This window comes from Scylla paramamosain, chromosome 28 (assembly GCF_035594125.1).
Source record: "Scylla paramamosain isolate STU-SP2022 chromosome 28, ASM3559412v1, whole genome shotgun sequence".
NCBI lineage: Eukaryota > Metazoa > Arthropoda > Malacostraca > Decapoda > Portunidae > Scylla > Scylla paramamosain.
Genome location: NC_087178.1, coordinates 11790970 through 11803469, shown reverse-complemented (window position 1 = coordinate 11803469; position 12500 = coordinate 11790970). Strand labels below are relative to the sequence as shown.

The following is a 12500-nucleotide window of genomic DNA, read 5'->3' as shown; positions in this document are numbered from 1 at the left end:
TGTAGACACTAATTCCCGGTTGTCATTGTTCGTGTCTGAATAACGAACACGTTCACTCCATACTGTCCGTGCTGGTATGTAGATTGTATGTGGTCGAAGTAGTCCTCCTGTCTTTCTTTAGTTTCCTCTCACACTCCATGTTGTTTTTTCTGTACAACATGGTACCATTTTTCATGTGACCCTTGCCTGGAGGGATAGGGGGTGGGGGATGGAAGGACCCTTCTTCTGTGCTATCCTTTCTCTACCACTAATAGAGTAGAATAGTTACCCAAACAGACTTACAAGGACCTTTTGGTCTGTTACTGTTTGGACTTCTTTTGTATTCGTTTGGTTCCTCTTTCTGTGCTATCCTGTTTGTCTCTTCTACTAGTTAGCATAGAGTAGTTACCCAAACAGCCCAGTAAAGACCTCAGGAACTTTTGCTGTTTAGGTTTTGTTTTTATTCTCCTCCTCCTCCTCCTCCTCCTCCTCCTCCTCCTCCTCCTCCTCCTCCTCCTCCTCCTCCTCCTCTTCCTCCTCCTCCTCCTCCTCCTCCTCCTCCTCCTCCTCCTCCTCCTCCTCCTCCTCCTTCTCTCATCACATGATGAACAATTAGCTGTGAGGGGCATTGAAAACTCAAGGACCCAATCAGTGACTGTCATAGGGATTTGAGGTACCAGGGGTCACTGCTGCAGGAGTGCGGCGCTCCTTTACGAGAAGTGCACTCTTATAGGAGTCGCATGGTAGCCGGAGCCTGATTGACTGATGCCTCCCTTGAAAGCGCCAGGCACAGTATAGAGAACCCAGCAAGCCCACTTTTGTTACACTTTTTTTTTTTTTTCAATTTTCCGCGCATGACGTCACGTTGTCGGAGATCAGGACTGCCAGATTCGCCTTTTTTAGGCCAAAACACAATTTTTGGCTTTTTCATGCATTTGGTCTAAGGATATCTAGTTTGCCATGAATTACATTATTATTATTTTTTTTTTTTTTTATATGTTGCTTATATATGCTCCATTTGGCCATAACAAGTTTATTTAATATGGTAAGTTTGTTCACCGCCACCTAAGACAAAACTTTTTTTTCAAGTTGTCGAGTGCACGTATGTTTTCCTTTATTTTCCTTCTGTTACCATGGTTATCCTTGCAGTTTTTCCCATTTTCTCTTATTGCTATTGAATAACAATAAGGGAAAATTGGACAAATCAACTGGGTGATGATGCCGATGACGCGCGAGTCCACGGCTGAACTCTGGCGTGTTTTTTTTTTTTTTTTTTCAAGCGGCTGATGTAATTTAAGGCTTCCTATCAACAGCTACCTGTGTTCATGAACAAGCCAGGAGTACGTTGATAGGGTGCTGTCTATGGTAGTACCGTATATTTTGTTATGATGAGTCATTGGTAAACTCGTTTTCCATCCCCCAAAAGCGCTCGTTCTGGTTGTTAATATTTATGTAGAGTGGGAAAGAAAAATGTCTAGAGCAGTGTGATTGAACTGTAGGCCCGCGCGCCAGTTGATTTAGTGTGGCCTGCGTGCACTCATTGATTAATTTTATATGAGGAAAAAAATACTTAAATGATATTCAGCAAAGGTCAAGTGTGTGGAATAATAACGATTAGCTTGTTATGACATTGCTGCTACAATAACATAATGCCTGTAGAGCGAAAGTCCTTCCCCATGGTTATGAAGTAGGGACGTAGGTATATGGTACACGTCATGAACACGGCCACTTCTTTGTGCCAAGAACGTTTTCATAATGTGTTGTTGGTATTTTTGCATTCACTCCTGAACCCACCAATCTCAGTTAGTGTACATTGGATTGGGGTCAGGTTTCAGATGAGGCGTCGGGAGCTGTATGGCCTTAGGCCTAGTTGCCTAGCAATTACCGTTACAAGTAACTCTCTTCCACTGTCGGTATTCTCACACTGGAATTGAATTCTTTGAATTCGTTTCCGTTTTTTGGCCCAGGCGAAGGACTGACGAAGTACGCGGCACTTGTATAGACAGATCTCCACTCCAGTAGTCCGCTATAGCCCAGTGCTCAGTACACATCGTGTAATATATGGTAAATTCTAAAGTGGAATAATATCAACTTTGGGTTTTTTTACTGCATGTTTTTTTTTAATGTGCTGCAGGATGGACAGGTGTAATGGTGTGTTGTTATTGTTGTTGTTGTCGGTGGTGGTGGTGGTGATGGTGCAGCACAGGGGAGGGTTCCAGAAGGCTGCTCCATAACCAAGGAATTCCTGCCTCTGTAAAGTTCTCTGATCTTACCTACTGCTATTTGTACTCCACGACATACTCCCACAAGTCAACAGTTATCTAATTATCACTGTGGGATGAACGTTCACATTAGAATGAGCAGCAGTTTTTCTTATTGAACTTTTGGTGCTGCATGAACACAGAAAGGGAAATGATGTGTTCAAATATATCTTGTTTACCGTTGGGGTTTCATGGCGTAGTGACAGTCTTGGGAACCCAGTGTCATATCCCATACAAAATACAATAAATAAATAACGTCATGAAAATAATTCACATCGTAATTATTTAATACATACTGGCGTGAACATAAGGTGGTTAAATAGAGCAACTTTTCAAAAAAGATGGGGAAGATGGGAAAATAGACCAACTTTAAAAAAAAGAAAAAGGGCCCTCGTGGCCCAGTGGGTAGAGTGATGCACTTGGAGTTTGGCGTGAGGGAAGTGAGGGGCGCGTAGGTTCGAACCCCTCTCTCGGAACTCACAAAAACCTTGAAAGAGCATCCCTCTATCACCATGTGTGATGGAACTGCCCACGGGGAGGAGGGGAGGTGAGTGCGCAGCACCTCCCTACCCCTCCCCAGGGGAGGAAGGCATCGCCTTACCGGCCCCCGGGAGAGCAAGGGAGGTGAGTGCACAGCGCTTCCCTTCTCTCCCCTACCTAACCCTGGCAAGTCTACGGACTACCAGGCAAAAAATAATAAAAAAATAAAAAAATAAAAAACAAAAACAAAAAAAAATAAATAAATAAAGGTAAGTGCATAGCACTTCTCTTCACCTAACAGAATAAAAAATATAAAGGTGAGTGCATAGCACTTCCCTTCTCTTCCAATCTACCAGGCAAAAGATAGAAAAAAAAATAAATAAAGAATTAAGGTGAGTGCATAGCACTTCCCTTGTCTCCGGCAAAAGACAGAAAAGAAAAAATAAAGAATTAAGTTAAGTGCATAGCACTTCCCTTGTCTCCTAACCTTCCACGCAAAAAATAAATAAATAAATAAAATAAAATAAAATAAATAAATAAATAAAGATAAATAAATAAATAAATAAAAATAAATAAAAACCTCCTTACCACCTCGGACCTCGGGAGAGCAAGGGAGGTGAGTGCACAGCACTTCCCTTCTCTCCCCAAGTCTACGGACTGCCAGACCAAAAAGAATAAAATATATATAGGTATAAAAAATAATAAAAGTAATAAAAAAAAGATAAATGAAAAAATAAGTAAATAAAACAAAAACAATAAAACTACTCCCCCCTCAATAAAACTGACTCAGTCTGGCAATCAACAATAAATAATAAAAATAAAACAATACCAACTGACTGACCCTGACAACCCCAAACACCACCACCCCACCTGGGAAGCACGGGAGGTGAGTGTGCAGCACCTCCCTACCCTTCCCAGTCTCCCAGTTTGACTTTGACCACCAATCTGACTCATCCTACCAACTCCAAAGAGCAACTCCAACTGTACAGACCACCACCACCACCACCCTTCTGATCTCGGCAAGGTGAGTGCGTAGTACTTCCCTGGACTGACCCTGACTGACTGACCCTGGCAACTCCAAAAACAACCAACCTGACTGACTTACAGATATGTAATCACCTAACTGACTGGCCCTGGGGAGCATGGGAGGTGAGTGTGCAGCACCTCCCTACACTTCCCAGTCTCCCAGTTTGACCTGACTCATCCTGGCAACTTCAAAGAACAACTCCAAATGTACAGACCAACAGTACCTCCTACTCTGTGTCCCACACTGACCCTGATCCATACATCCCTACATCCTACCCTGTCCTGGCTAGGTGAGTGCGTAGCACTTCCCTACCACCTGCCTTACTGACCCTGGCAACCATAAAAACAACCAACCTGACTGACCTACAAATCTTACTGTAATCTGGCAACAGACCACCAAACTGACTGACTCTGGGGAGCATGGGAGGTCAGTGTGCAGCACCTCCCTACCCTTCCCAGTCTCCCAGTTTGGCTTTGACCACCAATGTGACTCATCCTACCAACTCCAGATGTACAGACCACCACCACCACCCCTCTGATCTTGGCAAGGTGAGTGCGTAGCACTTCCCTTGACTGAGTGGGCCTGACTGACTGACCCCGGCAACTCCAAAAACAACCAATCTGACAAATGTTACAAATGTAACCTGGGGAGCATGGGAGGTGAGTGTGCAGCACCTCCCTACCCTTCCCTACCCTTCCCAAAATAAATGAAAAATAAAAAATTAATAAAAACAAAAATAAATTAAGTAAAAACAATAAAACTCCTACTTCCCTTTCAATAAAATGACTGAGTCTGGCAATCTACAATAAATAATAAAAATAAAACAATACCAACCTGACTGACCCTGACAACTCCAAAGACCACCACCCCACCTGGGAAGCACGGGAGGTGAGTGTGCAGCTCCTCCCTACCCTTCCCAGCCTTCTAGTTTGACTTTGATCCCCAATCTGACTCATCCTAGCAACTCTAATTGTACCGACCACCACCAGTACTCCCCACCCTGGCAACTGATCCTGGCAAGGTGAGTACGTCCCGTGACTCATCCTGGCAACTCCAAAGACCCACCATCCTGACCGCCCCTGGGAAGCACGGGAGGTGAATGTGTAGCACCTCCCTACACTTCCCAGTCTCCCAGTTTGACTTTGACCACCAATGTGACTCATCCTACCAACTCCAAATGTACACACCACCATCACCACCCCTCTGATCTTGGCAAGGTGAGTGCCTAGCACTACCCTTGACTGACGGGGCCTGACTGACTGATCCCGGCAACTCCAAAAACAACCAACATGACTGATGTTACAAATGTAACCTGGGGAGCATGGGAGGTGAGTGTGCAGCACCTCCCTACCCTTCCCAGTCTTCCACCAACCTGACTTGAATTTTGACTGGGGAGCAAGGGAGGTGAGTGTGCAGTACTCCTACTATCCCCACTCTAAATACCCTATCACCAACCAATTCAGACCACCAAACTTTCTTAGAAGAACAAGAACAGAAAGCAACGCCATCAGAGGAAGAAGAAGCAGCAGCAGCAGCATTACCGCCATCAGAGGAAGAAAACAAGAAAAAGAGGCAAAGAAAAAGAATTACCACCACTGTTATCGGAGGAAGAAACAGCAGCGTCACCGCCATCAGAGGAAGAAACATATATATGTAAACTACGACTGGTCAAACTTTCTGTGGCACCAGGCTAAGTTCGACCTGTGATGGGTTGTGTTTAGCGACGCCTTGAGATGAGAGGGAAAAAAGTTCCAGGGGTTCATGAAAGGAAAGTACGCTAACAGGGGACTGATTTTGAAAGTGCCAGGCAAGGCTGCTGCTTCAGACATCCACACTTCAACTTCAACTATGCATGCGAGAATGTTGCTGTATTCTTCCTCCTATTCCTCCTCCTTTTTTCTTCCGCAGAAGACTGTCTTATTACTCCGTCCAAAGGCGGCAGTTCTTGTATAAGACTTGCAAACCTGTGTCCACTCATCCCAACTATCCAGAAATATATCTAATCTTCTAAAGGTCTGGCATCGCGTGTTCAAGAGATTTATGTGTATTTTTTTATTTTATTTATGGTGGTGGTGGTGGTGGTGAAGGTGTAAATCTAGAATGAGAGTGAGCGTCTTTGTGTTTCCTCCACCGGGACGAAGAAAGAGAACAGGGATTCCTCATACTCCAGGAATTGCCTTTGTTTCCAGAAAACATTGAATAGTAAAGAAAAATTATTATTTGCTAGTTTTATCAAACTTTCTGTGGCACCAGGCTAAGTTTGACCTGTGATGGGCTGTGTTTAGAGATATCGCAATTTTTCACACTTGAGAGTATATTTCACTCTTATAATGAACGTACAAACTACAGCAGGAAACCAAAATAATGCCAAAAATGGAAGCATGGATTAAAGGATGTTAAATGTATAAAGACATTAGTAGTTTTAAATACCGAAGGAAAGACGGTAATTGTCTTTCTTGCTACACATTTATATTTAACAAGTGAAGACAGACGTAGGTTGAAAACCAGCCCGGGAAGGAATGTCTGGCGCGTGGCGCTCCTCAAGGCGTCTTGCCTCGCCGCCACAACAATACATGAGATGACTGAGATGTGAATTAACACTGAAAGAACACTGGCCGGTGAGGTGCTCCTGCAGGGCCGAGGTGGACAGGTGTTTGTCCAGGATGCCTCGTGTTACTTCTCACCGCGTGTTTTATCTGTTGGAGACTATTACACTTAATATGCTGCTGTTGCTGCTGCTGCTGCTGCTGGTGCTGCTGAAGCTGGTGCTGCTGCTGCTGTTGCCCTCGCTGATCTTGCTGCTCTTGTTGGTATTGCTGCTTTTACTTCCTTCAACAATAACTACCAGAACAACTGCTTCTGCTGCTGCTGCTGCTACTACTACTATTACTACTACTACTACTACTACTACTACTACTACTACTACTACTACTACTGCTGCTGCTGCTGCTGCTGCTGCTGCTGCCGCTGCTGCTGCCGCTGCTGCTGCTGCCGCTGCCGCTGCCGTTGTTGCTGTTGCTAATGTTGTTGTTGCTGCTGCTGTTACTGCTGCTGCTGCTGCTGTTGCTGCTTCCGGTGCTACTGCTGGTGCTGCTGCTGGTGGTGCTGCTGGTGCTGCTGCGGCTGCTGCTGCTGTTGCTGCTGCTGCAGTTGTTGCTGCTACTGCTGCTGCTGCTGCTGCTGCTGCTGGTGCTAAACTTTACAAAAGTCACCACTGCTGTTTTTGCCATCGTTCGTGCTGTGCCTCTAATCGTCGTCGTCCTCGTTCTCATCGTCGTCGTCGTAACAGTAGCATCGCCTGTCAGAGTAAAAAGACTATATATATATATATATATATATATATATATATATATATATATATATATATATATATATATATATATATATATATATATATATATATATATATATATATATATAGGTAATAGTAGTTGATAACTTTGTGATATATAAATGTTGTATAGCAACGCGTTTCACGAGTTTGCAATTACAATTAGGATCATTTACTTTATTTCAGCTTATATTCAATTTCTTTATAGTGAATGACAGTAATACATAACTTCAAAACAATGTTATCCAAGAATACTCTTGAAATTTAGAGCTCATTTCGCACTATTTTTCTGTTACAGTTTTGTGTACATGCATTTTTTTTTTTTATCATAGGAAATGGAAATTTCTCTGCTAATATAAATATTACATATTACAAACATTAAAACGTGCACAACACCCACGACTCTGGGTATTGCAAATGTTTAATTTTTTTTTTTTTTGTATTTACAAGCGCATTTATAGTAATGTGATAAATAAATAAACTGCTGGTAATTATATATATATATATATATATATATATATATATATATATATATATATATATATATATATATATATATATATATATATATATATATATATATATATATATATATATATATATATATATATATATATATATATATATATATATATATATATATATATATATATATATATATATATATATAGATAAGCAAGCAAGCAAGCAAGCAGGGAGGCAGACAGACTAACGGGCGGGGAAAGAGGTGGATGGACATACAAAAAAGAAAGAAAGAAAGCAGGCAGACAGACAGGTTGACAGGGAAATAGTCAGGCTAACTTGAAGAGGATAGGCAGGCAAAGAAGCAGGCAGACAGGCAGGCAGGCAAAAATAGAAGGCAAGGAAGCAGACAGACAGACAGACAAATAGACAGAGGGACAGATGGATGTGCGGGCAGGCACAGACATGGACAAAGTAATTTTAAATAGCGGCAGAAACTGGAATATTTCATTCCAATGAATATATTTGCACAATTTTTTTGTAAAATACTTTAATAAATAGTTTATCGTGCCCTGCAGTGAGTACTTAACCAAAAGTCTAACTGAATTAGTCAGTGGGATATTAATACAGCATAATGTTTGCACAATATAAACGTATGCCTCTTCCGTTACTCGTATATTCTTTCGTGATAACAATTACTGTAAGCGAAGAAAATGCAAACATAGTGACCTAACTATATTTTTCTCTCATGGCCTCGTATTTACGGTATGCCATTTTTCGTGCACAATACATAGTTGTCATTGATTTCCTGAAACTACTAAATATACCAGAAGACAGACCTACTGACCCATACTCGTAAATATTGTTCCACTCGTAATGTTACACACACACACACACACACACACACACACACACACACACACACACACACACACACACACACACACACACACACACACACACACACACACACACAACATTAATACAAATAGATGCGCTGCAACAAAGCAACAGAGATTGGGATGCTCATTCTTACAGAGCATTATAGTGAACATGTGAGGCAGAGATAAACAGACAGACGCAGACAGACAGATTGATTTAAAACACTTAGTAACATGTACTTGTTATAAGCAATTCTAAGTGACCATTACTTTCCCGTTCATTCCCATTCATTGAAGCATTTCAGTGTTGAGACGCAAAGGTAGTGTAAGTGTTGAGGCAGCGGTGGTAGTGGCCCCTTCACCTCGCAGCGAGGCAGGAAGGGGAGGCGAGGGACACCAGCAGTGACTGGCCTGAAGGCGCCTTGCGTCCCGCCTCCTCTGTGCGACCCTCTCCCTTGATTGCCTTCATGCATCAATCGCAGCATGACTTGTGCTCCTCCTCTTCAGTCTCACTTAACTACCACCTTCATATTCTAGACAACGCTGAATGTTGGCAAGCTTTACATTTATTATTTTTGCTTCTTTTTATTTTCTTATTTGATCTTGTTATATATGTAATGGTGTTTGTTCGTTTTATTTTGTTGCAGCTGTTGTGCATATTTAACATTCTCAGCGTTTGAAGTGTGTTCTGTTTTCAGTGTTGTTTTCCATGTATCCATGTGTTCTTGCTTGGAGGAATTTGACACGTTTTATTTATGACATTTCGTGTTTTTGTTCAGTATTTATTCTTTCCTCTTTTGTTCATGTGTATGTTGTTAACTCATGCAGTAAATGATTTCTGGTGGTTCTGTTTATGATGCTTCATTTTTAGCTCTTTTTAGAATAGTGAAGCTGCATCACTTTTTTATGTAGATGTTTTGATATTTTCAGGAAAGGATGGCAGGTGGTGCCGCGGTGAACACTCCCAACACATGCAGGAGGAAAGTGAGTACCTGCTTCATTACATCATGTGCCCTCTATTTTGGATTTTTTTTTTTTTTTTTTTTTTTCATTTCAACGGAAACCTGTTGCCTGCCTTTCTCCTGTCAGCTTCCCACGAATCTGTGAAGGAAAGAAAGGATGTGCTTCCATGGTATCGTGTCAGTAGTGTTGTCCATTGAAGGATTAGTTTAAACCTTTTTCCAATGCGTTGTTTTTGTTTCCCAAGTTTCTGCCTTCCTAGGGTATATATGTGAAGGAAGACAGAATGTAAATTTAGTCTATAATGTTCATTGCAACATCTTACAGGGAAAAAAGTCCTTTGAGGATTAACCGAGAATCTTTTTCAAAACTATAATTTTTGTATTCCAGTCTTCGTGTGCTTATTTTAATGTATGCATAGAGAAAAGAAGGATACGAAATCATATGTTTTCTATAATGGTGTCATCTTTTTGGTATAAATATTTACTTAGAGATTCAATTGAAACCTAACAATTAGCTGTCATTTTTGCGTTCGTTTTATATATATATATATATATATATATATATATATATATATATATATATATATATATATATATATATATATATATATATATATATATATATATATATATATATATATATATATATATATATATATATATATTTTTTTTTTTTTTTTTTTTTTGTATGTACGTATGTACGACCTCACTTGAGGTCTTTTTTAGGTAACAAATATCAGATCTTCTAGTTTGTATGTCTATTTATCCTTTAGTGTGTTTTACCGTTATGTAGATTAATAATAATTTGCACGTTATGATAAAGTGTCCTTGGAAAGTATTACTGTAACACATTTCATTTAGTGTGAATTTGGTTTCCACGTAAAAAAAAAAAAAAAAAAAAAAAAACTCTCCTTCTATGGAGAAAAGATATTTATATTTTCTTTGTTCAATTGGTATTGATATTATTTTTAACTCTGATTTCCCGGGAAGCGTTACCACCATGATATTTGTGACCTAACCTAAGGTAACTTTTTAGCGTCATAACCTTTGTTGCAGCTTTATTCAAGTAAAATCAAAGAGAGGAAAGCTTGTATAGTTCTGTGAAGTGTTCTTATTTGTCTCTGTGTGTGTTGATTGTCGCCTTGAAAAGTCAAGGTGACGTGGGCCTTGATGACTAGAGCCGGCCCACACTATTTGTCTCCCTTTTTTTAGAGGCTCGTCGTTGTAGATTTCTGAAAATATTAGTTTTCCTCACGTTTTTATTTTCCTTGTCAGCGAATGAAAGATAATTTATGATTTTCTTAATCATTTAGTAACGTATTTAATATCTTTGGAGGGATCATTCCCGTAGCGGAGCGAGGGGGCTCTATTTTTGTTACCGCACATCTGTACACCCCACCGCTCCCGCCTGGCCCTGGAGGGCACAACGATGATTTGGCCAGGAGCACCTTTTGATGTCCATCGTATATAAAAGTTTCGATTTCATTTTCGGAAACACTTCTTGGTAACTTTTGAAGCCCTATCTTTGTTATTTTATTTAATTTCTTCGTGAGACTCACCTTTTTTTTGCTGTATTTTGCATATTTCGATTTATCGGCATGTGGGCGAAGGTTTCTGCCTCGCAACTCGCACAACTATCGCCTCATCACTACAGATCGAGCTCGAGCGCACACAATGTGCCAATTATTTGCCATAACTCACTTCATATACGGGAAAGGGTTGTGTGAAGAAGGTGTTGTGAGGAGTAAACATAGGAGAAATTAGTTAAATCTAGAAAGGTAGCTAGCTCAGGGAAGGTGAGAAATAGCTGAAGTATTTACCACACAAAATGTAGCAGTATTTTGAATAAAATAGACTTGCTTAGAAGAATAGTGTGTGTAGAGAAATTTGATATTATTGCTTTAACTGAAACTTGGTTAGATATGTGAGGAAAAGTATTTAATCCAGAGGTCAAGATAGATGGTTATACATTGTTCTATAAAGATAGGGAAAACAGGAGAGGAGGAGGCGTCGCGTTATACGTTAGGGACACATTACAGTGTTGTATTAACAGTAGATTTAAAACAGATAGGAAAGCAGTAGTAGTACAGCAATGTACAGTAGTGGGAGTAGTGTACAGATCACCGACCAGTACAAAGGAAATTAACACCTCACTGTGGCAGGAAATAAATAGAGCAGGCAGGTACAGTCAGGTATGTGTGGTAGATTTTAATTTTAGGAATATCGACTGGAGTCTGATGGTGGGTAAGAAGGAAGCAGAATTTTATAAGGTAATTCAGGATAATTTTTTAAAACAGGTAGTCGTAGAACCCACAAGGGGGAATAATATTCTAGATTTAATTCTTACTAACAGGGAGGAAGCAGTCACGTAGGTAGAGGTTGAAGGACAGCTAGGTAACATTGACCATAGGGAAATTAGGTACAATTTAAAATGGGAAGAAACTTTTAGAAGCAAAAACACTAGTAAAATACTTGACTTTAGGAGAGCAGAATTTGAGGAATTAAAAAGGTACTTCCAAGGAGTTGACTGGCAACGGATGCAGGGTGAGGTCAGGTCCGGGACGGAGTTGAGAGAGATAAGGCAAGATGTGAGAGGCGAGGTGAGGTGTGAGGGTGTAGGACAATAGGAGGTAAGATGTGTTCCGAAGGGGCGGAGGAGAGAGGGAGGGGTATATGGGTGTGAGTATGGTGGAATGTCAGGTCATGCTGAAATGAGAGAGGTGAGGTCGAGGCGAGTAGATGAGCGAGTAGAGAGGATGGTAGGGGCCGAGATGAGGGAATTAGGTGAAGTAAATGTAGATGAACTGTATAAATATTTCGTAGATAAAGTTCATACAGGTCAGTTAGCATATATCCCGTATAGGGCAATAAGATCACAGAAAAATTATCCTAAATGGATGACTGCTAGATTAAAACATTATATAGGGTGGAAGAGAAGTATATATAAGACATTAAGGGCAGGTGAAGAAGTTTTAAGGTCACAATATAATGAATTAGTTAGAACAGTCATGAAGTTAACGAGGAAAGCTAAGGGCAATTATGAATTAAGTGTAGCCAGCCATGTGAAGACGGACCCCAAGGGATTTTATCAGGAATAGAGGACGAAGAATAAGGATA

At 40.6% G+C, this 12500-nt stretch overlaps 1 protein-coding gene across 5 annotated transcripts in view; it reads left to right on the top strand.

The window, feature by feature from the left end:
• LOC135114911 (uncharacterized) overlaps window positions 1-12500 on the top strand; it is a 162057-nt gene that overhangs the window by 43824 nt on the left and 105733 nt on the right. For 3 of the 5 annotated variants that reach the window (XR_010275708.1, XR_010275710.1, XR_010275711.1), the window contains exon 2: window positions 9352-9405. The exons of the other annotated variants lie outside the window; for them this stretch is intronic. The gene's annotated coding sequence lies outside the window, so the exon portion shown is untranslated. The remainder of the gene's footprint in view (window positions 1-9351; window positions 9406-12500) is intronic. 5 annotated transcript variants of the gene reach the window in all.